We start from the raw sequence: 24,161 nt of genomic DNA, 5'->3' as shown, positions 1-24,161 counted from the left end.
CCTGAGATTTCAATTCTGTTGTCTTGATTTAAAAGACAATAATTCTATTGATTCTACCTGAGACACTTTTATAGCTGCAGTTTGGCAGTGGAGAACATGAAACCAGGTTCTGTTTTTGTGTAATGGTTTCTGCCTACCATTTTTAAAGGATAGATGGGAAGTTAACACTTCATGTGGAATATTAGAAGAGACTGTGAAAAAGCCTTCAAGTCCTTTTCCCTTTGATTTTGTTCTTTTGAACATTCTTCCTGTTTCTTTGCCTAAGGTGGTCAAGTGAAAAAGTCATTCTGCTCTTTCAGTCTCTTACAGTGCTTCACATGTTTCTTCAGCACAGATCTTTTACCCATTTGTGCCTCTCTGTCTTAGTAGGTGCATGGAATGTAAGCAGCTTTGTCTTCCACCTAGTACAGGGAAAGCTTGGTAACAGCAGACAGGGTGTTCCTGTAGAGGGGGATGGCACTAGTATTATGACAGCACATCAGTTTTCCTGTCACAATTAATGTAGTTGAGGGGAGATGTCTGCAGACACTTATAAATACACAACTGAAATATGCACAGACAATAGACATGGTGTGAAAGATGGCAAGGCAGGAGCTGACTCATCACTCGGGAATCTGGCTTTTCAGAGCAGATGATGCCAGAAGACCTCAGCCGCTTTATCCATGAGACTGAACACTGATGTAAATCTCTCTACCAGGTATGTACTTGCTACCTCTTCCTATGTATTGGTTGTGTTTTCATCTTACTCAGGTACAGGGTGAGCCCATACTTTGAGTTTCTTTGGAGATCATCACAGGCCTTTTAAAACTTTCCAGACACAAAAAGCATGTTGGTTTTGTGTGGTACTGATTTTCTGTGTTCATGCCAGCAGTATTTGGTTCAGAATAGCTTTAGGAGACCATTGTCATGAAGACAATGTCTCTATAAAAGCTCTGGCTGTCAAAAAAAATCTGGCTAGTATTGAAAGAGGAAGAATCATTTCCTAAACAGACTTCAGACTTTTCAGCTCTCCATCTCATGAGTATGTTTTCTACTTGGATCACTCTCATGACAACTGCAGAATCCTTGAGAGTTTAGCAAAACTGGACAGTCCTTTGCTGATACAGTTGTCACATCTGCAAATACCTCTATAACCCCTCTGTTATTTTCAAAGCTCTATGTACAGCACATGCTACCTATTATTCATTAGTGTAGCATGGACTTGATTAAGAAGTACGTTGCAGGAATTGCTTACAGTTCACAGTAAAACTTTGGGTACTTTCCAATCTTTTTTGTCTTTCTGACTTTGGAAGTATTGGGAATTCCCCCTTTTCCCGCTTTTGATGTCTGTCTGCCATTAATGTGGTGTGACATGGAGGTAAAACAGATGAGTCTAGATCTCTCAATTTCTACCAACCCAGACAGGGAAAGCAACTGTCTCAGAGTTTTGATGATGAGTATAAGCCAGGAAGTATGATGTATGAAAAATAATTAATTTCTGTAGTCTAGAAGGGTTTGTTATTGTGTCTTTGACCTAATATGGTTCAACACATGATGTATTTTCAGCCCCTTCTGGTTAGAACTTAGGGAAGATCTCTAATTCACCCAAAGGGCTGTGTCAGGCTGGGTGTGGTATTAGAAGTTTTTTTTTTTGGGGTTGGGACATTACTCATGAGCTGAAGTGAATGTTCTTAAGGTTGGTGGGGCCACTGACTCAGGCAGGTCATCCTAAGTACAGGCCAGCAAATGTGTTTCATGTCACATTGTCCTCGGTATTCTTCAACCACAATTATCAGTACATTCAGAAAGGCAGGCAGCTCTCATCCCAGCATTCATGCAGAGCTCTGCACTAAAACTACAGAAAGAAATAAAGCTTTGAATAATTTTTCACTTCTAAAAATGGTGCATGTTTTATATCAAATACAGAGGACACATTTACAAGATCAGCTTTTGGTTGTGTACATACATTGGTTAAAAATATGTCTCTTCAAATAAATAAGACAGAAAAAAGCCCAGGTATTAATTTTACCCTACTTTAGAGAAGCTGTAAAGTCTCTTTGAAATTATTTGGACTTAGCTCTTCTGTTCAGTATTTCTGTCTCAATATCAGTGACTGACAGCACAGATGGACTTAATGTATTTCAGGACATAAAAGGAAGCTAAAGAAACTCATTCTATTTCCAGAGGAATACAAATTAATATGCAAGTACCTTATTTTTTTCTTCATCTGCATACATGCAGAGCTCTGTACCAGAAGTGGATACAAACTAGGGGAAAGGTAACAGCTGATAGGGTACAACTTGGGTTCTCTGAAATTAAAAATAAACTGGAATTTGATAGAAAATACATTACTGTAAAGAAGAAAAAAATGCCATCAACTGTATGGAGTTGTTTTCAGTGTGATTACTCAAACTAAGTGCTTTGTGTTTCAAAAATTATTTCAAAAAAATATTTTAATTTTTGTTTCTATTGTGTATATATATTTGTAAGCTTATATGTGTACCTGTATAAATAAGCACATGTATAGAATCTTGTGTCTGTTACAGAAACAGTTATTAATTCTGAAGGTGTAAGAGGTACATTTACAGAAAGGTACCTCTCATGAAAGCTGTATGCCTTACAAATACTGAAAATCAGACCAGATGTAAGAAAGTAATTCCTGTACATTTTACATTTTGTGTTTCAGGCATAAGAATTGCAAATAAGGTGAATTTCACAAGTTACTGGCAATTAAATGTTTACATTTATACAAAACCTAGTGTAATACTACAGTAGGGCAAGTTGTTGCAGCATTCAGGAGTACTTAAAAATAGATAGGTTTCAATCAACCAGTAGCTTATATAGGCATGTGCTCAAATATAGTAGCTGCATTCATTAAGCAAACATTTCTACTAATCCTTCAGCTACACTAATAAAAGAGTTATCCTCTATGGGCTGAGTGTAGTAGCACAGGGTTCTCTTTTTAGCTATTAACATCCTTCAAAGACCAAGGTCTAACCATTATTAGTGCAAGTATTTGGTTTTCAGTAAATGAGTTAAAAATTGGTAACTTAACAGCATGTTGTTAGAATTCCTTACTGAAAATGGAGACAACCTTTTGGGATCAGCTTTTTGGAGCAGCTTATATGCTGTAGTTAATTTGTTTCTGCTCTTTAAGCAAAGAAAGCCAAAAGCAGCAGCTATCTTGTTGGACATTTTGGTTTGTTTTGTTTTACTATTTTTATAGCATTTGTACTTTCACTCCCACTTTTTCCTTTGCAGTTTTGATTCCCTTGTTAAGACAAGAAAAGTAAGTTTGTGGATTCAGGCTCTTCATTGAGCAAGACAAGGATGCCGAGTCAAGTAATTGCTGCTCTTCTCTGCTGTGTTAGATGAAAGACTTATTAAAAATTTAATCTACTAATACTGATATTAAGCTGAAATGATCCTCTGCAACAACAGAGTGGTTTAAGATTAAAAATCTGTGTTAAATAACTGCTTTCTTTATAGAACTGTTTTCCAAATTAACCTAAGTATGAATGTCCATTTTTCTGTTTCTAGTTTACTCTGACCTGAATGTTTTCTCAGAACACACCAAGAACCTTTTCATCACCAGTGATGTCATATGTCCCTTCTCAATTTTTTTCCTATTTATTTTACACCTCATTGACCTGTGAGTCAACTACAAGAGTTCTTGGCCAAAAATCAGTGTAACAAACCAGGCAAAGAAGTACCAGCCAAGAGCCATGTAATAGAAAACTGGTTTAACAGCATGAAGAGCTTCAAAACTGCAAGTTAGTCTATTAATGACATCACTGCTGAAGTGAGGCAGCTACATTTTTAAAGTTGCTTTTAGAAGTTAACCCCTACTATTCATCTCTTTTCCACTGCCATCTCTAGATGAGCATCATATTCTTTCTGTCTCAAATGCAAACATTACATCCACTTCCAAGGATTTTTCTGCTTAGGAACTGCTTTTCAGTTTCTGTTCACTGGAATGGTGACCTGGCAAGCACAGAAACTACCTTTGTGTTTCTTTCTCCATCCTCTCTGGCACAGACTTGACTTGCCTATCTTTGTGATCTCATAGCCTTCTGCCAGTTTTGGGACCTTTGGTCCCTGGAAAAACATTCCTAATTTTTATAGTACTTTATGTGCTTCTGCCTCACAGCAATTTCATTTTGTCCCTTTCCAGCAGCGCTATCTCACAATCCCCTCCCTGTAAAAGCTCTTCCCTGCTTCTTTAACATTTGTCTTTGAGGTCTTAATAGGAAAGCTGCTAGCAAGGACCTTAAGATTGCAATTATTGTAGAGAGTAGCTGGCAGCAGCATGAAAATTTAATTAGTAGTGAGGTGAGAATTACTTGAAGGAGTGGGAAAAGGGCATTTTCCTTTGTCTTGGCTAAGGCCCTTAGGGATGAGACAGAGTGCAAGGACCTTTATGTTTTAGGGGACTTAAGAGCACCATAAGTGTTTGCCAGAAAACTCAAGACTGTGGAGGAAGAACAGCAGTCCAGAGATGGTGATGATGGTCCCTGTGGATCTGCTGAAACAAGGAAAAAAAGATTAGCACTCTTCATCAGTCAGGAAAACACTGGTCTTTCCTTAGTGAAAGTTGGAGCAGTGAATAAGCAGACCATACATTGCCAGGGGGAGGTGGCATACCAACCAGAAGTAACAGATGCAGCTGGAGAGAAAAGTAAAAATTCACTCTTTGGCAATAGCCCAAAGTTGAAAGAACCAACTTCAGGCACAAACACCAGCATACTGCAGGACTTGTTAACAGCCCATGTGGTCTGAGGGAATGCTCCAGAGATACATGCAACTTTTTTACTTGTTTTATTTGTAGCAGTCCGTTTAGGTTTTGCTACTGTCTATACTATCACCTCCTGTTACAGAAATTTTTAATTTGACTAAATTCTATGCAGTCCTAAAGCTAGGCATAGTGAACACAGCGTCAATCAGTCTGCATTTTCGGTTTGCTATTGAAAAACAGGCAAAAAATTAATAAGCTTGGCAGGGTAATAAATTATATAATTTTTGTAGTCTTAATTTATTGTCATGCTAAGCAGAGAAGGGTTTTTTTGTAGCTGAAGTATTTCTTGTATTTGGTCTGTACTTCACAAGGGCTTTTACTGCCCTTTTTATCTCTAAGAAAGCTGATAGGTGCATAAAGCCAGTTGTAAAGAATTGATGTAGAATAACTTACACAGTTCCAAACAGAACTTTGAGTCCTGTCTAATTTATAAATTAATGGAGGAAGGAGAAGAAAGTAACTGGACATGGAAACATTGTGAGAAGTGAAGTCCATAAAATGAAGTGAAGCGGTGATAGTACCAAGGACACGCAGTGTTAGGACAACATTCAGATGTCACACAGGCAGTGAGATGCTCACTGCTGCCTGCATGTGCTGTTTCACTGCAGAAAGAGTTGTCAAATATGGATTCTGATATGTTCCAAATCAGAACTATAGCAAACTTCTGGCAAGCTATTAATTAAGAAGATTGGCACTGAGGTAGGTAGGATTTTTCCATGTTTCCTGAAATCTTGGATGAAGATTCAGTCTGAGGTTAAACCTTTGCTTATCCTGTTTCCTTGGTATCTTATGTCTATTCTACTCTTAAATGTGTCATGCTCTTGGATAAAACCAAGAGTTTTTTGCTTTGATTGGGTTACACCAACTGCCCAACTTACTGCAGGTATTGTAGACCACTCTTAGAACACACAAGCACACATCTCTTGCTTGTAGTGATCCTCCCTCCACTTCGAGGCAAAGCAAAGCAATCGAGAATGTTCTGCTTCACAAGGTGACTTGTCTGAAACTGTGGAGTTTTTCCTAGTTTATCATTCCTGCACATGAATGCTCCCACCTGCTACTACAGTGTTTGAATGCCTGCTGCATATATGTGATTACTGGCTGTAATCACATATGAGAGCTTTAGATTTATGCTCTTTCAAGTCTTCTGCTGGAGGCTAAATTTTAGAGTTTCTGGTTAAGGTTTTATTATTTCCATGAGGTTTAACTGAGTGAAAAATATACCATTTTGTGAATACCACAGTGTGATTATTTGTTTATTGGTTTGGTTTCTAAAAGGAATGTTTTGCAATTTTTTTTTTCTACAAGCATTTGAATCCTGTGTTGTTTTGCTGGCAATGCCTTTAGCTGAGTGATCCATTTGATGCCACATGGGGAAGCTTGGGGTACTGAGCCAAGGAACCTCAGAAGGTATTTAGATATTTTCTGGATATTTTCTTGTACATTCGTACTAGAAGTTATTTTGAACATTGTGAATTATGTTTATTTTTCATACAAGTCTACTTCTTCTGAAAGTATTGGGACAGCAATGAAGGTAGCTTACTGTGGCAACAGTGGACACCACTGGGATATGTTGTCACATCCTGCTTGCATGTGTTTTGGATGTAGTTCAGATATGCTTACCTTCCAAGGCATAAAATGCACAGGAAAACCTGATATCCTCCCTTATGCTGCTCTTGCTGAAATTACATTTCTACAGCAAGGTTCTGCATCAGTGAAAATAAATGGGGTTTGTATTATGGGATGGCAAGGTAGTATCTGTGCAGACAAGCAATTACATTTGAGTTGTTTCAAGCATTTATGCCTTGATTTATTGTCACTGAAATTTAATCTAGGGTGTTTTGGTTTTTTTCTTCAGACTTTCTCTCTAAGAGTTCTAGTGAAAATATTGCATCACCACTTTCAAGAATGGAGCAGTAGTGTTATTTTGATCTGTCAAATGCAGAGGCCATAAACTTCCCCTAAAAAACTCGGTGAAACAGCCTTTCTACTCACTTGAGGATTTGCAGTATAAAGAATGCTTCCTAAAACTGAGGCCTCAGAGTTTAAAACAGTAGCTCTCCTGACTTGTTCCACATGTGAGTCATATTTGTTTGCATATTCTCATTGGATGCAGTGGAGAAAAGTTACCTCTGTGTGTGTGTAAATTTATCAGGCCAAAACCCAGCAATATATATATATATATCCTTGAAAAAGTAGTGATTCTTCAAAGTTACTTAAACAGTCTTGTCAGCCTTAAATGTACCTTTCTGCAAGCTTAAATGTGTTTAGGCTTTGTGAGTATTTCAATACCTGTTTGGAAAAATATTTTTTTTAAAAAAAGTAGAGATTTAAGAGGAAAATATCTGAAATCATACTAGACATTTTAAACATATAAAATCCCCACAGCAGTCATGCATCTATTTGACAGAAGCTTAAAAATAATGTTTGCTGTAATGCTTGGCAAAATTGTGTGTGCGCGAGGGCACGTAAGTGTGTGGGTTTGTGCCTTTTAAAGGCGAACAATGCTAACATGTCTTTACAAATTACTGTCGCTTTTGCTGTTGATACCATCAGTGATCTCAGAACAGCTCTGGAGGTGGTGTTTAATTGTGGCAGAATGAGGGCACGGGTATAAAGTTGTTTTATAAGTCTCACTCGTAAATATTGACTGCAGTGCAGCCATGGTGTTTGAGAGGTTTAGGAGACGGGGGGTTGGAAGACCTCAGGGCTCAGCTCTGTGCCTGCAGTTGGAAAGGATGATGTAGCAATGCTGTCACTAAGAATCCCAGTTAAGAGAGATTTGAATTATTCTTCAGACTTTTCTCATTTATGAACAAAATCTATATAAGAATATGCACACACTCTCCTTGTCCCTATTTGCTTTTTTTGCCACTAAGCCATAGTAGCAGGAGAACCTCCATGAGCTATTATCAGAACCATGCAAGCAACAAGATGCCCAGTTTTCCAGGCATCAGTCTTTTCCTTTGCCTTCCAGCACTTTGATGCCCAAGAAAGGCATCAAGATATAAGTGTGTGTTGTTGACAGTAGGGGACGTGCACAGCCATTCTTGCTTGTCTTTTCTCCTTTCTTACTTGTGGCTTTTGCCACCAAGTTCTTCTTTATAAGGACCCATAAGAGACAGATAATGGCCTCCTAGTTTCCTATTTATCTTTCCTTCTCTTCCCTGGGCTCTGAGAGAGGCCTAACAGGAAGGAATAACTTATTTATCTGCAGTGACATGAAGGGGATCTTTGACACCCTTCTCCCTCCAGCATCATGGGAACACCCTCTGAATAGTGCAGATTTTGCAACTGCTAGTCCTGTTGCATCTTCCTTGCCTTCAATCACCACCTCACACATTAGCCTTCCCTGCTGCAACTCATTAACAGCTGACTTGTTTTCAGTATGCTTTTTGAGAGGCTGTGTACCTCCCCTGAACTCTCCTTTCCCCTGAAGCACAGCTTTTCTGGAATCAGGGAAATTGGGAAATCTCTTCAGGTCCCACTGCTCTGGTGTAGTCCCTAAAGAGGAGACTACAAGTTTCACAGGCAGAGTTTGGACAGAAAATCCCTGGCAGACTTGGCTACTCCCTGTTAACCCTTGAGTCAGCAAAGGTAAGGCAGATGGCTCAAGGAGGAGAGAATGGGAGTGCATAGACTTCTGATCCTTTTTCTTAGCTTCTTTCAAATGAAAGGGAGATTGGAATTGGGTTTTCTCACTGAAGTGTTAAGTAAAGTGCCTCTGTGCCTTAAGAAAGGGATACTCCAGTAATGTGGGGGGGGTGGGGGAGGGGAGGAAAATATTTTCTTAGGCACTCATAAAATCTTAGGAATGGAAAAATAAAGCCGTTGTTTAGTCACTGAGGTTCAGGCAGCAAGTTGAGATCTCAGTCATGGCTGAGATCCCCCAGGCATGGACACTGTGCACATCCCAAGCAGTGCCTGTCTGTTGCAAGAGCTGGGAATTACAGGAACGTCTGTAGGATGTCAGCCTGCTCCATGATGGCATAGCAGAGTTCACATCCACACAGAGAAATGCTTCTCTCCCCAAACATGAGACTCAGCTGGGAATGGTTCATGGCCCATCTTAATGTCCGAGCTTGAACTGTGCCCACATAATGCCTGGAAGTGAGTGAGCTGGCTTCAGCCAAAACCATGCCAGAGGCCATTCTACCAGTTCAACTGGGTGGGTGACTGTGCTCAGACACTCTTAGTTTGACCAGTCTAGACATAGCTGAAGAATACAGTTCCTACTCCAGGGAAACCACAGCTCGAGGATTGCCAAATAGGCAGAGGAATAAGAACGTCAGTTTCTAGTACATTCATTTTATGTACAAATTACTGTGAACTCCTGTGAGCAGCTGGAGGAGATATGAGGTAAGGCCGTGTAAAAAGCAAAGGGCTTTGCAGGTGACCTTAGACCCATTGATTTTACATGTAGTTATGCATATGGAAGATGTCCCAGAAGTGACCTTGGGGAGCTGACAAAGAGAAGCTTGTTGCCCTGACAGAAAAATAAGCCACAGATGGAAGAAGTAGTAGATAACAGAAAACATGACAAGAAAACATAAAAGAGGACAAGACTGAATTAAGCCAGGCTTGAAGGTTTTAATCTTCAAATGACTGATAAGAGAGAATAATTAAACAGGAAAGGGTAAAGAGATGGGAACCATCAAGTAATCAAACTTGCTAGTGAATAGTAACTACTAAAATTAACTCTTCTGCAGGATTTTAATCTTCTGCATTCATTTAGTCAGCTCCGATCTCCACCTTAATGGTATTTTTATATACTACACTTCTCTGAGAATATAGCAGAGGGTGAATATAGCAGCTGTAACTTCTATATACAGTCAAAGAACACGCATATATATGCAGCTGCACAGAACATACATTAATGGCTCAAATATCTTTAGAGAAATATAACCGTAAAAGGGTTTAATTTGCAGGAAGAAATAGAAATCCAAAATTCATGCATGCCTGTAGTCCCCCATGTGCTATATTCCAGCTACAGCTGACAGCACTGGTGGGACAGCCAGGCCATAGCTGTCTGCTTTGTAAAGAACCTGTAAATTTAACAGCACATGGCTGAGTGGCAAAGGAAGGTGTAGCTGTTGTCTTCTGTAACCCCATTTTATGTGTCCCTGGTCATGGAACACAGCCTCGTGATGGGCATGCTGCCACCATTTCTGTCAGTCTGTCCAAATCTCTACACAGAAAGGAAGAGGGATGCAAAATCTAACCCTCTAGAATATTTCCCTGTCTCCCTCTTGATATTGGCATAGTGCTGACTGAGCTATATGAAAGGTGCTGGGAAATAAATCCCAGTCTTTACTCTTAGCTGCATCTAGTGGGGCACTTCTAATGCTGTTTGGAAGATTTCAATTGAATTGACCTTCAGGCATGACTTATTTTTGTGCTCTGAGTATTTTTAAGATGAACACAGAGGAACTAACTCCTAAATAACTCTCTGATGAGAGTGGAGGAGGACACATGTTGTTGCCATTTCCAATAGCTTTGAAGGGTCTGGAAAGTCCCTGAGTGGTGTTTTCAGCTTGGGAGAGAGTTTTCTAAATGTAGAAAGTCTGAGCCATGAAGTAGGCTTTGTTGTCAAAACTCTGAGTGAGAGAAAGAGATTGTTTTTTGGCATGTCAAACCTTCCCTGTCCAACCTTGTGCAGCTGATGGCACCCTGCAAGGATCACTGTAACTCAGGTGTGGTGCAGTCTGGCTTTCAGAGCTTCAGGGAATCTGTGTGTGTTGTTTGTGGCCGTGCACTGGGGGAGAGCATTTGTATGGGAAGGTAGAAAACAGTCAACTTCCCACTTTAAGTATTGTGAGACTTTCAAATAAACTGGAGTGGAGAGAGACACACTGTAGGCTGGGGACACTGCAGCAGGTTTTTTGGTGCCACCATCTCAGCTGAGAAGTGTCGGCTCCAGGCTGGAAGTGTGATTTCTCTGAAGCAGGTACTTCTCTACCATGGCTGTGTGACCCACCTGCCCTGGGTCTGTGCTCTTCCAGAACAGTCAGGCTGAGGAAACTGCTCCTCACCTCTTCTCAGATGGTGCCTCTGGTGCTTCTGTGTGGTTGGCCATCCATGCCACACATAGAAAGGATGCAGAAGCTCACAAGTGCTGAATGTCTTCCGGCTGCCTGCTCCCAGTGGGAATATGCTTGAAATAATTATGTTAAGGGAAGGCTACAAGAGTGGATAGTTCGGATAGTCTCCAAATCTCACTAGTCTCAAGCTAGTAAGCAAAATATATTCCAGAAGGCACCCTCATAGTTTTTTTTCTTTCTGGGGAGTAAGGAAAGGATCTCACTCCTGGCTCTGTGCTGCATGGGCAGGGTATTTAAATACTATTTGTCCTCTCAGGACTGCAGGGGGTTTGCTTTCTTAGAGAAAAAGCAGAAGAATAAAGAAAGACACAGACTGTTGGGTAAATTGATAACTGGTAGTGGCTACAACCTAATTACTGTGTCTACATATCTGATTAACTTTTTTTCTGAGAATTTTTTGAGTAATCACTGCTATTACTTGTAAACAAAAATTTTATAAGGTGTGAAATTCCTATACTGCTGTGTTTATCATGATTGCTGACTTTATTCCCCTGGGGAAGGGTGTAGTTCAGCTTGGCATAAGCAATCCTGTGCCAGATGTGGGGTTGTTCATAATAAGAAATGCTATTTAAAAGATGGGAGGAGAGGGGAGAATCAGAGGATCAAGGTCCCAGAGAGGCTGGAATGTGCAGGATCAGATATCTGCATTGGAGCACTTACTGCCTTAATTTGTGTTTTACAGGATGCTGGACTCATGTGGATCACTTCTCTTTTCAATGAGCATTTGCCTACATATAGCTTATTGCCGTTCCAGTCATAGCCCTTGTTTATATCACTAACAGACATAAACATGTCACATTTGACTGTGTTATTTTTACAGAACAACTAAATCAGTAGAGGACCATGGAATATGCAGTGTACAAATTCTCATATCAACTTGAATGTATGCATCAATATGATTTACAAAATGGTGAAGGCACTTCGATGTTTAAGTGCCACAGAGTTTAGGTGGTGAGGGTTCTGGTGTTAGTTAACCATTTACAAGCACAGAAGCATTTAGGTTTGAAAAGACTTAAGATGATCAAATCCAACCATTAACTACTGCCAAATCCACCACTAAATCATGGCCCTAATAAATGCCCTGTCTACACATCTATTAAATATCTCCAGGGCTGGTGACTCAACCGCTGAGTTACAGACAAAGATTGATTAGGGAATATATCAATGCAATTCACCAAAGGTAGTGAAAAAAGGAAACAAAGTAAAAAAATAATTGCAAAATGGCTTGATGAATAATCTGTAAAGAGAGGCATGTATATATCGTCTAAGAATCTGTAATTGTCTGGGATTCAAGAGACCCATGGTAAAATCTCCTATCTAAACATCTCCAGTCAATGGAAAATTGCTTTTAATTGAAGCAATACCAGTCAGCTTTGCACAGGACATGGAAACTTGCTTATGGGGCAGTGCATTGTGAGGCAGAGAGTAGTTATGACATGCCAAGCTAGAAAAAATCAGTGGGTATTTCTTTCATTACAGAAATCTCAGTGTTTTCCCACTATCAGTGTTTCTTGTAGCTCATCTGGTATTCTGTTATCTCTTGTATTCTGTTGTTACTCCAGTCTTTTAAAACCTGGGTGGAGAGAACTGAAAACTGGATATGAAGGAGTTGTGAGAAGACATATAAAGCAGCTCTCATGGTAAGGGAATAAACTGGAAATGGTGGAGGTAAAAAACTGAATCAACTTTTAAGGTGCAAAGAAAAAGATTATGGGGATTTTAAAAGGGCAGGGAGAAACAAGAGGATTTAAAAGAGTAAAGATAAAGACTTGGTTTAAGTAAGGCTTAAGATGGGTAAGGAAAATACTAATCTACAGCAGTATTAATCTGGCTACAGCCATTAAGTGTTTTCCTGTCAACCTACTAACTGGGAACAATAGAGACTAGAGACTAAATTGAGGAACTTTTGATTTGTGTGACTGCAGACCTTCACAGACTATATTTTCTTTGTGAAGAAAAATGAAAAAAAAAAAAGAAAATAACAAAAAAATAAGAGGTATGGGACAATTAGTAAATCTTTCAAGCAATTGCTTTCCAGACACAGTGAGTGGATCTCTGTCCATACCAATATGCATATTTCATGTGTGGGACTGTGGTCACATTCACCCTCTCTATTTTCTGAGGCTTTTGAGCTAGAGTCTGATGAGGTTTATGGTGGTTTTCCACTAGGTTTGAGGTGAATTTGGGTTGTTTTTCTTTAAAGTCTGTAGCCTGCTTCCTGAAACAGACCTGAAAAATGTAAACCAGCATACATCCATACTGACAGACCAGCAAGAAAGAAGGCTGCTGAACCTTACTTTTTCAGACTGGTCATACTGGAGAGCAGAAAAGATTCAATTCTTTGACCCTGGCCCAAGTCTCCAGGTTGTTTTTGTGAACGTTGGTGCAATCACAATAGCAGAATCTTTCCAGGATATGGAGGGTATTTTGTGTGGGTATGTGTGAAATCCAGAATTTGAAGGAAAGATTATTGCAGTTTGTAACTTGCTTTAGTGTTTGAAGAATGCCAATCATCAAGAACACAGAGGGACTTTTGTGACTAAATTTCCCAAACGAAGTGAGAATTCCAAGAAGTGAAAAGGTATACTAATAACACTTGATTAGAAATAAAAGTTAAAAGATTTTCTATACTGTATTTCTGAGTTGGAATTAAAATAGGCTTGGAGGTTTTTATCTGTGTTTTCAAAGTTGCTCTCTGATAATTAATCTTGATTCAGATGTTTTGGCACGCAAAACCACTGCTGAAAATTTAGGACACTATATTCTGTTGAAAAGAAAATTCTGAACAGCTTGCTTTCAAGGCTTTTTTTTGTTGTTTTTCCCCTCCATGTTCTGCTAGAGATTTACTTGTTAAAATCAGGCATCATGTGTTGGCAAAGTAGGCAAGTAGTTTAAATTGTTCATTCTTTGTTCTCAGTAGATTTGTATCATGATTTGTTTGTGCAAACCTTTGCTCAACTCTCATGTGTTTCATAGGTCACCAATTTGTCTTGATATTGATGGTAGTGTGACTATACATTTTGGTGAGTTAGGCACATAACTTACAGCTTATTTAACAGAAGTTCTTAGTGAAAAAGGAAAAAAAAATCCAGACATGTGCATGCCTACAGTACAGTGCTCTTCTTCAGAAATCCTGGACTAGCCATTTTGTTTAACAAGTAAATTTTGTGGTAGCAGAACTAATGAAGCCTGGTTTCCTATAGTTTTTTGTCTCATGGGTGATTGACTTTCACTATCTAAGAGGATGTGAGCCCCAGGCAAAGCTTTTCCCATCAGTGGGGTGTTTATACAAGGGATTTCTCCCATGAGGCTTCTCTCATATCTTGAACTCACAACTGCAAGTTTTCTCAGAGCCAGGACTCTGATAGCATCTCTATGCATCTGTCTATTTTCAAGAAGAAAAAGGAAGAATTTGGCCATCTTTCACAAGTCTACCAGTGTTAGAAACTGGTTGGAAATATAATTAAGAAATAGATGGAATGAATACACAGGTGAATACAAAATGAATTGTCACACAGGCTCCAATTTTGTAGGAAATTCTACTGAAAATAATTTGGACATAACAGGATGTAGTCCTGCAGTGACTATCAGAGATACTCTGTGTGCTTGAAAACCCTGGTTCAAAGTTTCTTCCGTAAGAGAAAGCAGATCCAATAATTTATTTCCAGGTTTTCAATGTTGTGTGCAGAACCACAGATGTATAATGTGCCCCTAAAATAGTGCTTTTGTCTTTATCTTTTAGTGAGTCCATATAACTACCACCATCAGCAGTTGATTAACTATGGCCTTTAATCCAGATTTCATAGTTTTTCATCTCAGAACAGAAGATTTTCATTTCAGCCCTACCACAAAAACCTGTGCTTGCAAATGTTAAGTCTAATCTTTTAGTTTTCACGATTGCACACTCATTCATAATTGTGTAGGTGATTAGCCAGTCAAATGCAAAGTATGCACTATTATTTTTTTTAAGAACTGCATTCTTCAGCTCAGTCCACTGAAACAATTTCTAGCACTTCATGTATTTATTTAGATGGTAAAGGCAAAGTCATAAAGTGATAGTCCTAGTACAGCCAGGATATAGCAATGCCTATATTAAAGCCAGTGAAGTAAAATTCTAATGTGTATCCTTTGATGCTCTGCTTCAGTGATGCAATAAAAATGTACATTTTAATGGTACTTTTATAGTACTTGAACCATTGGCTGTATTGAAATGCAATTTTTCAATCTTGATGTTTTTGGAATGTGTTGAGAGTGTAATATGTGTGGGTTTTATAGGTTCCAGAGAGACCTTCCTCAAACTTTTCTTTCACCTACCCACAGAAAATCCTCCCTTGTTTGGGTGCTAGGGAACCCTTGTGAATTAGTCACAGGCCATGAGGTGAGAAGTGGAGTTTGAGCTAGCTGTCTGTATTTTAATTAAATGAGAAACTCCAGATTCTCACTAGACAGTTTCTTAGGTTTGGATTTTACTCCTTCTCCTTGGAATCTGAACTGCTGGAAATTTCCTGACTTCTTGTATTGTATACTTACCTGTATTTTTGAGAGTGTCCCATGCAATTTTTAAGAACTGTTGGGGAAATAAACTGCTTACAGTATCTAGAACATTTCAGACATCCATTTCCAGAGACATTGAAGAGGTCTCAGTAGCACCAGTTCACATATGGGAAACTTGAAGCACAAAAGATTGAAGTGGCTTTCCCCGGACCATCCAGCAAGTAAGAAACAGAACAAGAGTTAGGGGTTTGTGTTTCTACCTTGGGCCACATCCATTCAGACACATGCTGCAGCCATCAGGAGAGGAGAAGACATGTCATATGCTAGCAGTGAATAGCAGAGATATTGACCTTCAGAAATGGCAACCACTTCACCTCTGTGGTTCGTAAAACAGAGTGTCTGAAGAGTAGAAGGAGATGGAGATTGGCACCTTCTGAAATTCAGCCAGCTTGCACCAGTGTGCTGGCAAGGAGAAGTTCATGTGTCTGCCTCTATTAGGAAGAGGCATGCATCCATATCTGAGTCCATCTTCATGTGATTTTTTTGTCTCTCACTCGATGAAAAAATGCTTTTGTGGGTACAGAATGTGGTTGTACTATTTTCTTCCATGCTCAGCTGTGATGGAGGCTTTCATTGGAGAATGAATTGCTTTTCCTTCCCGCCTGTGCAGACACCTCATATTCCTTTAGATACTGTCTGGTCTCATATTTCACTAGATGAGCCATCTCATCATCTTACTCATAACCTAAACAAGCTAGTTTTTTCTCTGTGTACCACAGTAGGAGCCTGGGCATAACAGACCAAATTTTGAACTTCTGTCCTGGATTGTGCTGTTTTACCTGTATAACCAGAGATGGAGAAGTATTTATGCTGTTCTTCCTACATCCAGTTACTCAAATCACAGCTTTTCGGCAGCCAGAGGATGAACATTACTCATAAGTTTTTTTGCTTCTCTCACAGGCTTCCTCATTGAGATATGTAGGCAAAATAACAGCTTTACATATTCTTCTGCAAATGGGGAGGAACAGCAAGAAACTATCTTGGGGCATGATGAGAAACTCCAGACAGAGAAACTGAATTCTGATATATTTTTAAATGATTCTTTTTTGCTTATGGCATTCAGAATGCCATTGGAACCCATTATATAACATGGTCACAGCATAGGAACTGAAATGTGAACTCCAAGCAAACAGTAGAGAAGGAGGGGATCTATTTACATTTAAAGGAGAGCACTGTAAACATAATACTGAAATGTTCCAGTGGAATTTTTTTAACAGCAGTGAAGGGTAAGTCTGTATAAGAGCATTCCCCAACAACAGCTCCTACTTTAGTATGTCCCCAAGTCCTAAAGCTGTGCACTATTGTTTTGTGATGGTAAACCATCTTGTGTGTGTACTCAATTCTTTTTTCCACTAACAACCCAAACTATGGGCCAGGGAAGATTAAGATGAGATTTTCATTTCATTCAGAGCTCTGAAGTCCAGCCCACTGGAACTTGTATCTTTTGAAGCTCTAATAATTAACATTCCTGCATTCCCTAAACTGCAGCACTCACCAAAATTCCTGCACAGCTGAATGAGGGCAAGGAGGTTGTCTCACCACCAGGGAGAAAAGTGTGGCAACCCTTCCTGGAAGGATTCCTGCTGGTGTGGGGTTGATTGAAGAAGAGGATTCACCTGAGCTGAGAGTGGCCAGAAGGCTCCTGGCCCCTATACAAATACAGGAGGTATGTGCGATGTAGCTCTCTTTAGTCCTCTTTTTTTAACTTATCTAAGATATAGTCTATTTCTCACCCCAGGCCTCTACTTACTGCTCAGTGTCCCTGTCAATCCAAATTTGGAAGCATATTTAAGAGATTTTTCTTGACCCTCCAAAAAAGCTGTGATTTCTAACAACTATTGTGAGGATACAACTTTTGTTTCCAGATCACTTCCTCCCTCATGGGAAAGGAGGCCAAGGGAGGCCCTAACAATGACCCAACAAAGCCTGTCACCTGAATCAGCTCCCAGATAAGCAGAAATCACTTGGAAGTTGCAATATGTCAATAGGTAATGTTTCACACACATTATGTGGCCAAAAGAAGTACCCACAGTCCTCTGCTGAAGTGCCAAGGAATCCATTTGGCCTTTTAGCATGGCACAGTCCTTGCTCACTTTCATTCACATGTGATGTCTCGGGGTCTGTAGTGTGACCATGACACACAGTTTACCTCATTTAGAGTTTCTCAAGCTATGATCTCAGAAAAGTTGTCTCAGAAAAGAAGTCCAGTCCCTGTCCCAAGGAAGGGTCCGTTAAACCAACATCACTTTGCCATAGAGATCTGTCTGGTCTGTTCTTAAATACCACCCATAATGAGCTCTCCAGACAAACTCGCAAATGTTAGAGGACTCCTTTGCCCTTTGCCCTCCTTTGTCCTTTTTTGTTAGAGGACTCCTTTGCCCTGATTTCTTGTACTGCAAATGAAGCATATTGCTTCTTATCCTGTCTATACTGGACCTGGAAAATAGTTTGTTCCTCTCCTTTTCTTTTTGCAGCCTTATACACCAAAAATTGTTCTCAAGTCTCTTCTCAGCCTTTTTCTCTAAACATCTTGTTTGTTCTGCCTTTCCCTGTATTTCACGTTTTCTGATTTCCATCACTCTCCTCAGGGCTATCTCCATTTGGCTCCATCTGTGAAGTGTGGAGTCCAAATGGGGCAGAGTACTTCAGCTGAGCTCTTTCCCATGCTGAGAAGGGAAAGCATCTAACCTTTCTATGTGTTTCACAGTCCTACCAGCATTTGCCATTCCAACACTTAGGCCAACAACTGTTCCCTAATTTGAGGGTGAAGCAGGAATCTCTAACCCAGAAGCAAAGCAAAGCAGGTACTCAAACATCACATTTGGGATACTGCTGGCTCCAGGTGGACTGGTGGCTGAACCCACAGAGGGATCTCACTTGGCTGCCCTTCTTTCTTTTCTGTCTGCTCAGAAAGGGTGACAAGGTGTGGCTTGCCAAGGCAGGCTGCCAACAGCTGAAATTTCCTGTACAGCTGTAGAAATAAATAACTGTTGAGCATACCTGGTTCCCATCACTCCCTTTCCCTGGCTCTGCTTTGCCCTTTCTAGCTCAAATACCCTGCTTTGCCATCTACTTGTGGAGGGAGGTACCTAGGATCACAGAGTGCACGCCCAATCTCTTCCATCTCTCTTCTCATGCCTACCATTTTTTTTTTTTTTTTTGGAAGGACACAGATGAGATTTGTGGCATGTTTGGTGCTGCATGGCTAGTGCCCACCTCTCTTGATATGCTGGGCTTTTTCTGGTATGACCTGCTTAGAATCACAAAAGCTGTGGCTTGGCTACATATATGGGGCTTCATAATGCCAGAGATGGCTTTTCCTGTGTCATCTTAACTAATTAAGAGCATAAGGAAAGTGATGGAATGATTAATGCTTTGACTGTCCATGCTCTAGATGCTATTAAAGACTTTAATTCCATAGCAATTGATTGCAAATATCCAGTGACTGATGATGCAAATAATGCCATTATTTACTCTCACCATGGGCTTCATTTAGGTACCTAATGTCAGTCTGTGGTACCATACACAGTCATTGAAATGCAGCTTTTATAACTATTCATTGCTGTAATGAAAACCAGAATTATTTCAAGAGCTGAACAATAAAATTGTTAGGCATTTGTTTTTCTAGCTAACCTTCCAAGTGACAAAATATTTAAGGCATATAGTGCAACTGGTTTTCATCTGAGACATGAGATGGATGATATCAGGGTATAAAATGTACATTATTCTCTGTATGTACAATTTTGTATTATGTAAGTAAACGTATTTTTAAAAATATAGTGGGAAAACTTTCAGTCAAAACAAATAATGTTCTGTGTGTTTACAGAACCTAAGGATCTGCTCTTTCTGCCTTTTTGTTAAATCTTTGTGGCTTGAACTTGATTTTCAAGTTTCCATAAGACTGTCCAAATTGGTTTGCTCTTAGAGCCATATTTTAAAGTTTATTTTCAATTTCTCTTGCAGTCTATCTAGTATTTATCAGTTCCAGGAAAAATCTTGATAGAGAGACTGTGTCATTTTTCAATTCAGTGTGTTTTTAGTGGCTTTATAGTTCTTATAGATGGAGCATAATTTTATGATTATGCTTACAAGAAAAAAAGGCAGAGACACAGCATTCCAACAGTAAACCAAAGCTATAACAATGTCATGAAATAATGCAAATATAATTGTGATGAAATTAGCACATGAGATTTTATAGCTCATGTGATTAGCTGTCCAGCTGTTTTTAGGAGGCAGGGCTGGAGACCAGTTGTGGGACTTCTCACAGAACGTGACATAGGGATAATGGCTTCTGGGTTGAAGTGCCTCACACTAGTAGAACTCCAGGTCCTCTCCTTAGTAAGTTGGGGACAGGGAATGGCAGCAGTGATTCTCAGGAGGCAAAGGCAATATTTTATATGGAATTAGCAGGCAGTCTGGATGGCAGATGCTGGCAGCCATTTGATGTGCATCAGACTGGGACACTTGAACAGACACTTGAACACTTTTGTCTTTAAAAAAATGTAAAAATATATCAGTCACTCTGTAGAAAACAGTTTTGTGGGCAGCAACATTACTGAGGTCTAATCCATAACTTTCTGTCTTATGGGTAGATCTTGTCTGATCTATAGTGCAAATGCCAATGAAATCTGTCCCAGACCTAGGATTCCCATGATGTTTCACATTCACTGATGTCTAAAATGGTTGCCATTTTCCAGTGGAGCTTCTCCCCATTTCAGTTTAACAACCTTGTGGAACTGAACACATGTGACATCTCTGTTCCTCTTAAAAGGCAATTGAAGTTGGCTGTGTCCATAGACGTTATTAGGGGAAGACACATATCATGATTACACTTTTTCAATATCTTAGGAAGCTAGGCCAAGAATAATAATGGTATGAGTTTGCTGGATAAAATCACATCAGGATGTTTTTAGATACAAACTCTCCAGGTTTGGCAGGATCTTGTTTGGAAAATGAATTATGCATTTTAGGGGTTTGCTGTAAAGTCAGTTGCAGATTCCTTGGTAAGACAGATCTTTACCTTCTGCTCTCCCCCATATGAAGGACAGGTGATGAAAAATATATGCATTTATTTCTTTAGATTATAGGAAGTCAAAGGGGAAATTAGTTCAGATGGTTTATATACTTTGAACATTGTATACAGAATGTTACACGTCCCATGTCAGAGGGAGCTGATTCACTATTTGTAAAATTAAGGATGAAAAAAAAAGTTAAAAGTAGAATAGGATTCTACTTTTTCAAATATTGAGTAAATCGTCAACACAGTAAGTAATGCCTGCAGAGACGTTTAGCACATGCTCCCCTTGAAGTATCTTTTAACTGCTGAAACAAGTCACCTGAATATCTTTGAAATAAGATATTTAATTGCCTTTCAGAACAAAATCAAAGTTAGGCAATAGTAAGAAATTCTTTGTCCTATCATATAATGAATGCATAAAACCCAGGCTTGCATCCAAAGTAGACAAAGTCATGTAGTAGTTTAAGCAGATCTTTTGGGAAAAGTTGGGGTTTTTCTTATTTCATGTCCTTCCCTCTCTGTCTCCTGCCCCTCCCCAACCCCCACCACTCCCCCAAAAAAAAAAAAAAAAAAAAAAAAAGTGTAGCAAACACTAACAACCAGACACATGTTTTCAAATTTACAAGATTTTAATAGTCTGAAAACAATTGGAGAACTCTTCCAAAAAACTTGCTGACCTCTGATCACAGGTCAAAGAACTGGTAGATTTTAAAGCCAGGAGAGGTTCTAAATATTCATCTCTTTCAGCTTTCCTTACAGGACAAACCATAGAATTTTACCCTGCAGTTCTTGGTTTGTGCCTAGAGCATTTGAGCCAAGTGTAAAAAAAATTTATATTGACACAATTTCTTTTGTAGTCATGGGATCTTGTTATGTCATTATGTCCAGCATTAAATCATCTGTCTTTACAATGTGAACACCAGTGCCTGCACTGAGGTGAAGATATGAGCTCAGAAAAATGAGATTAACACCAAAATGTGTGTCACAAGCTCAGAGTGCATAATCATTTTCCAAAAGCTGAAATATCTCATGAAGCCCAGAAATGGGGGATCTGTTGAGTTACCAGCAACAGAGGTGAAAGATCAAGTTCTAGTGCCAATTACTGGTTTCCCATATGCCTCTCCTTAATGATAATATCCTATGAGAGACTGTGATTTAACATAGCCACAACACTGACACGTAAGAGCTACATCTAAGGAGATAGAGAACAGTGGTTCAACTGTTTGTCTCTTCTTTCCAGAGCTGAGAAACCAACTACGTCTGGTCCCTTCTATCACCAGAAACATGATCTGTTATTTTTGCTGGGGTTACAAAGGTAACTAATGTGATTCTGTATCTTATATGGTTGAAAATATGTTTTGGAAAATATGCTTGATATCTCTCATCTCCTTTCTAGCATACAGAGTCAGCATAAATATGAAGTCTTTGGTAAACAACAAATTTTGATGAAAATTTTGATGAAAATTCTCCACCTAGAAAGAGGGAAAAGGCAGAAAAGCATTCAAGAAATAGTTACAGTGACATTTTGATTTTGAAGGTCAGGATATCAGAGGACATCAATGATCTTCAAATACTGCAATTGAAAACTTGGGGCACACAGAATTCATTAATATTTTCTCTGTAAAGCCTCCGATTGATTGGCCATTACTACTTTGCCATTTTAATTTACATGGCATGCTTCCTGTCTGGTAACACATGCAAGGTTTAATGTAAGCTTTGAGCTTCACATTCAGCCCCATGAAGGGCATTGGTGTTCAAACTGGAAATACCAAAATACAAAGCCATAAAGGAGGAGCATTTTGTTCCTCCCTGCCCTATAGTCCTCAAGTCCATCTCTTTTTGAGGTGTCTGGATTTCTATTCTGCACACGACTGGAGCCTCAGAAGCACTTTTCTGAGCATGCTTGGCGTGGTCCTGCAGCCTTCAGAAGGGCCCAGTGCAATCAGCAAGCTGAGCACCTTTAACACCATGTCCTGGTTTGTAAGATAAGCTTGTATTCTATTTGCCATCTGTTGGAGGTTGGGCAGGTTTGTTATCTCTTCCAAGAACAATGGTTTGCTCAGAAGAGGTAATGGTTTGTTAATGGGCCATTGACTGACTCACTGCAGGGCTGGTAACGTTAACACCATCCCATTGTGAGATGCTCCACCCAGAGGGGGAAGCCAAGCACTCTTTTATTGTATAAAGGGGTACCTTTGGGGGACAGAGCAGCTCTCTCTCTCTTTACGGGATTCCCAGAGGAGCAGCTCCTTTGGCAGGACTCCCGAGAGAAGCGGCCGGAGCGCGGTGAGGCGGCGGCGGCGGAGCTTGGAGGCGGCCCTGGCGCAGAGGAAGACCGGCCCAACTGCCACCAGATCTTCAGAGGAAACTATACCCTTCTAAAGATCACCACTGCAGCTGCAATTCATCAGCCACTGCAAGAGGAGCAGCTATCATTTCAACTGGACTGCTATTAACACCCCGAATCCTCAGAGTGTCAGGTTGTGGACTTTATCACTAGTTTTGTTTGTACCAATTGCATTTGCCCTTTTAAATTGTTATTTAGTTTCTCCTAGTAAAGAATTGTTACTCCCATTCCCATATCTTTGCCTGAGAGCCTTTTAATTTAAAAATCCTGGTAATTTGGAGGGAGGGGGTTTACCTTCTCCATTGCACAGGAGGCTTTTGCCCTCCTTCACAGACTCCTGTCTTGTCAAACCAAGACACACCAGTTGGATCAGGCCAGTGCAAACATGGATTTGACTCCCTCAAATGGTGCTCACTGGGACCACGTGCCACTTCTCACAGTACTGAGGTAATGTACCCACCCTCAGACCAAAGCTCAGTTAGTTAAGTGCACATCTGTGTGGATATGTGTTTATGCATATATCTGTTGTTTATTAAAAGAAGCTACAAATAATCTCTGGCACAGTTACCAAGACCAGAACTCTTCTCCCAAATGACTGCTCTGACCACTTAGACAAGGGCAAGCTCTGTCCTGCATTTACTGTATATGGCTTGACTTTCCTCTAACCTGAGAAAAAGCCTGATCTTGTGTCTGGCCTCCTTGGCCAGCGCTCCCATCAGAAACCTGGCAGGAGGTGTGTATCAGTGCAGCACTCCATGGACATCTGATGTCCCTGTTCCCCCAGGTTCATGGGTAAAAGCCTCTGGGAGCCAGGATAGCTGCAAGATGGTATGGGACACATGGCTCTGAAGAGTCCAGGTCAGCTAGCAGACCATTGGGCAGCTCTGGTCACTGCCTGGACTTCAGCAGTGACTCCCAGGATGTTAGCTGGGGTATCTTGCTGTCCAGAGTCTAAATGTAGTCAAGAATTCCATTCCAAAAAGGAAAGATCAAATTTTTCAATTTCATCATTTGAAAGTAGGGAAGAAAGAGAATGCAATGAAAAATGCGGAAATTAGAGTCTTGTTGCATGTGTGGGTCAGTCTGCTTGTTTGTTTTAAACCACTTAATTAGAAAAGGACATATTAAAATTGTTTAAAAATTCCAAGACAATGTATTATTCTGTGTTTAGTGGAAGTTTGGAAAAGTTCAGGTGCTAAAATTTGAGTTGTACCTGTGTGACTGTGACTGAAATGGGAGGATTCTGCCTCTTACAAGGTAAGTTAACACACAGAGCATAGTGTCGTAATTTCTGTAGTGCAAATGGGACCATTCATCTGGAGAACTTGGCTGTGTGTGTGTTTGCTGTGTCACATAGGAGATGTTTGC

General features: G+C 39.9%; 1 long non-coding RNA gene across 1 annotated transcript; it reads left to right on the top strand.

Annotated features, from left to right (window-relative positions):
• The first annotated feature begins 560 nt into the window (after positions 1-560).
• LOC146767957 (uncharacterized) lies at positions 561-23,938 on the top strand. The gene is made up of 5 exons (XR_014954392.1): positions 561-697; positions 6,083-6,184; positions 12,438-12,515; positions 16,918-17,095; positions 21,687-23,938. It is a non-coding gene; the product is annotated as an uncharacterized LOC146767957 (long non-coding RNA).
• Positions 23,939-24,161: the final 223 nt, after the last annotated feature.

The sequence above is a fragment of the Lonchura striata genome, chromosome 3 (assembly GCF_050655825.1).
Source record: "Lonchura striata isolate lonStrDom1 chromosome 3, ASM5065582v1, whole genome shotgun sequence".
Lineage (NCBI taxonomy): Eukaryota > Metazoa > Chordata > Aves > Passeriformes > Estrildidae > Lonchura > Lonchura striata.
The sequence above is the reverse complement of the archived record's forward strand: the minus strand, read 5'-3'. Positions and strand labels throughout refer to the sequence as shown.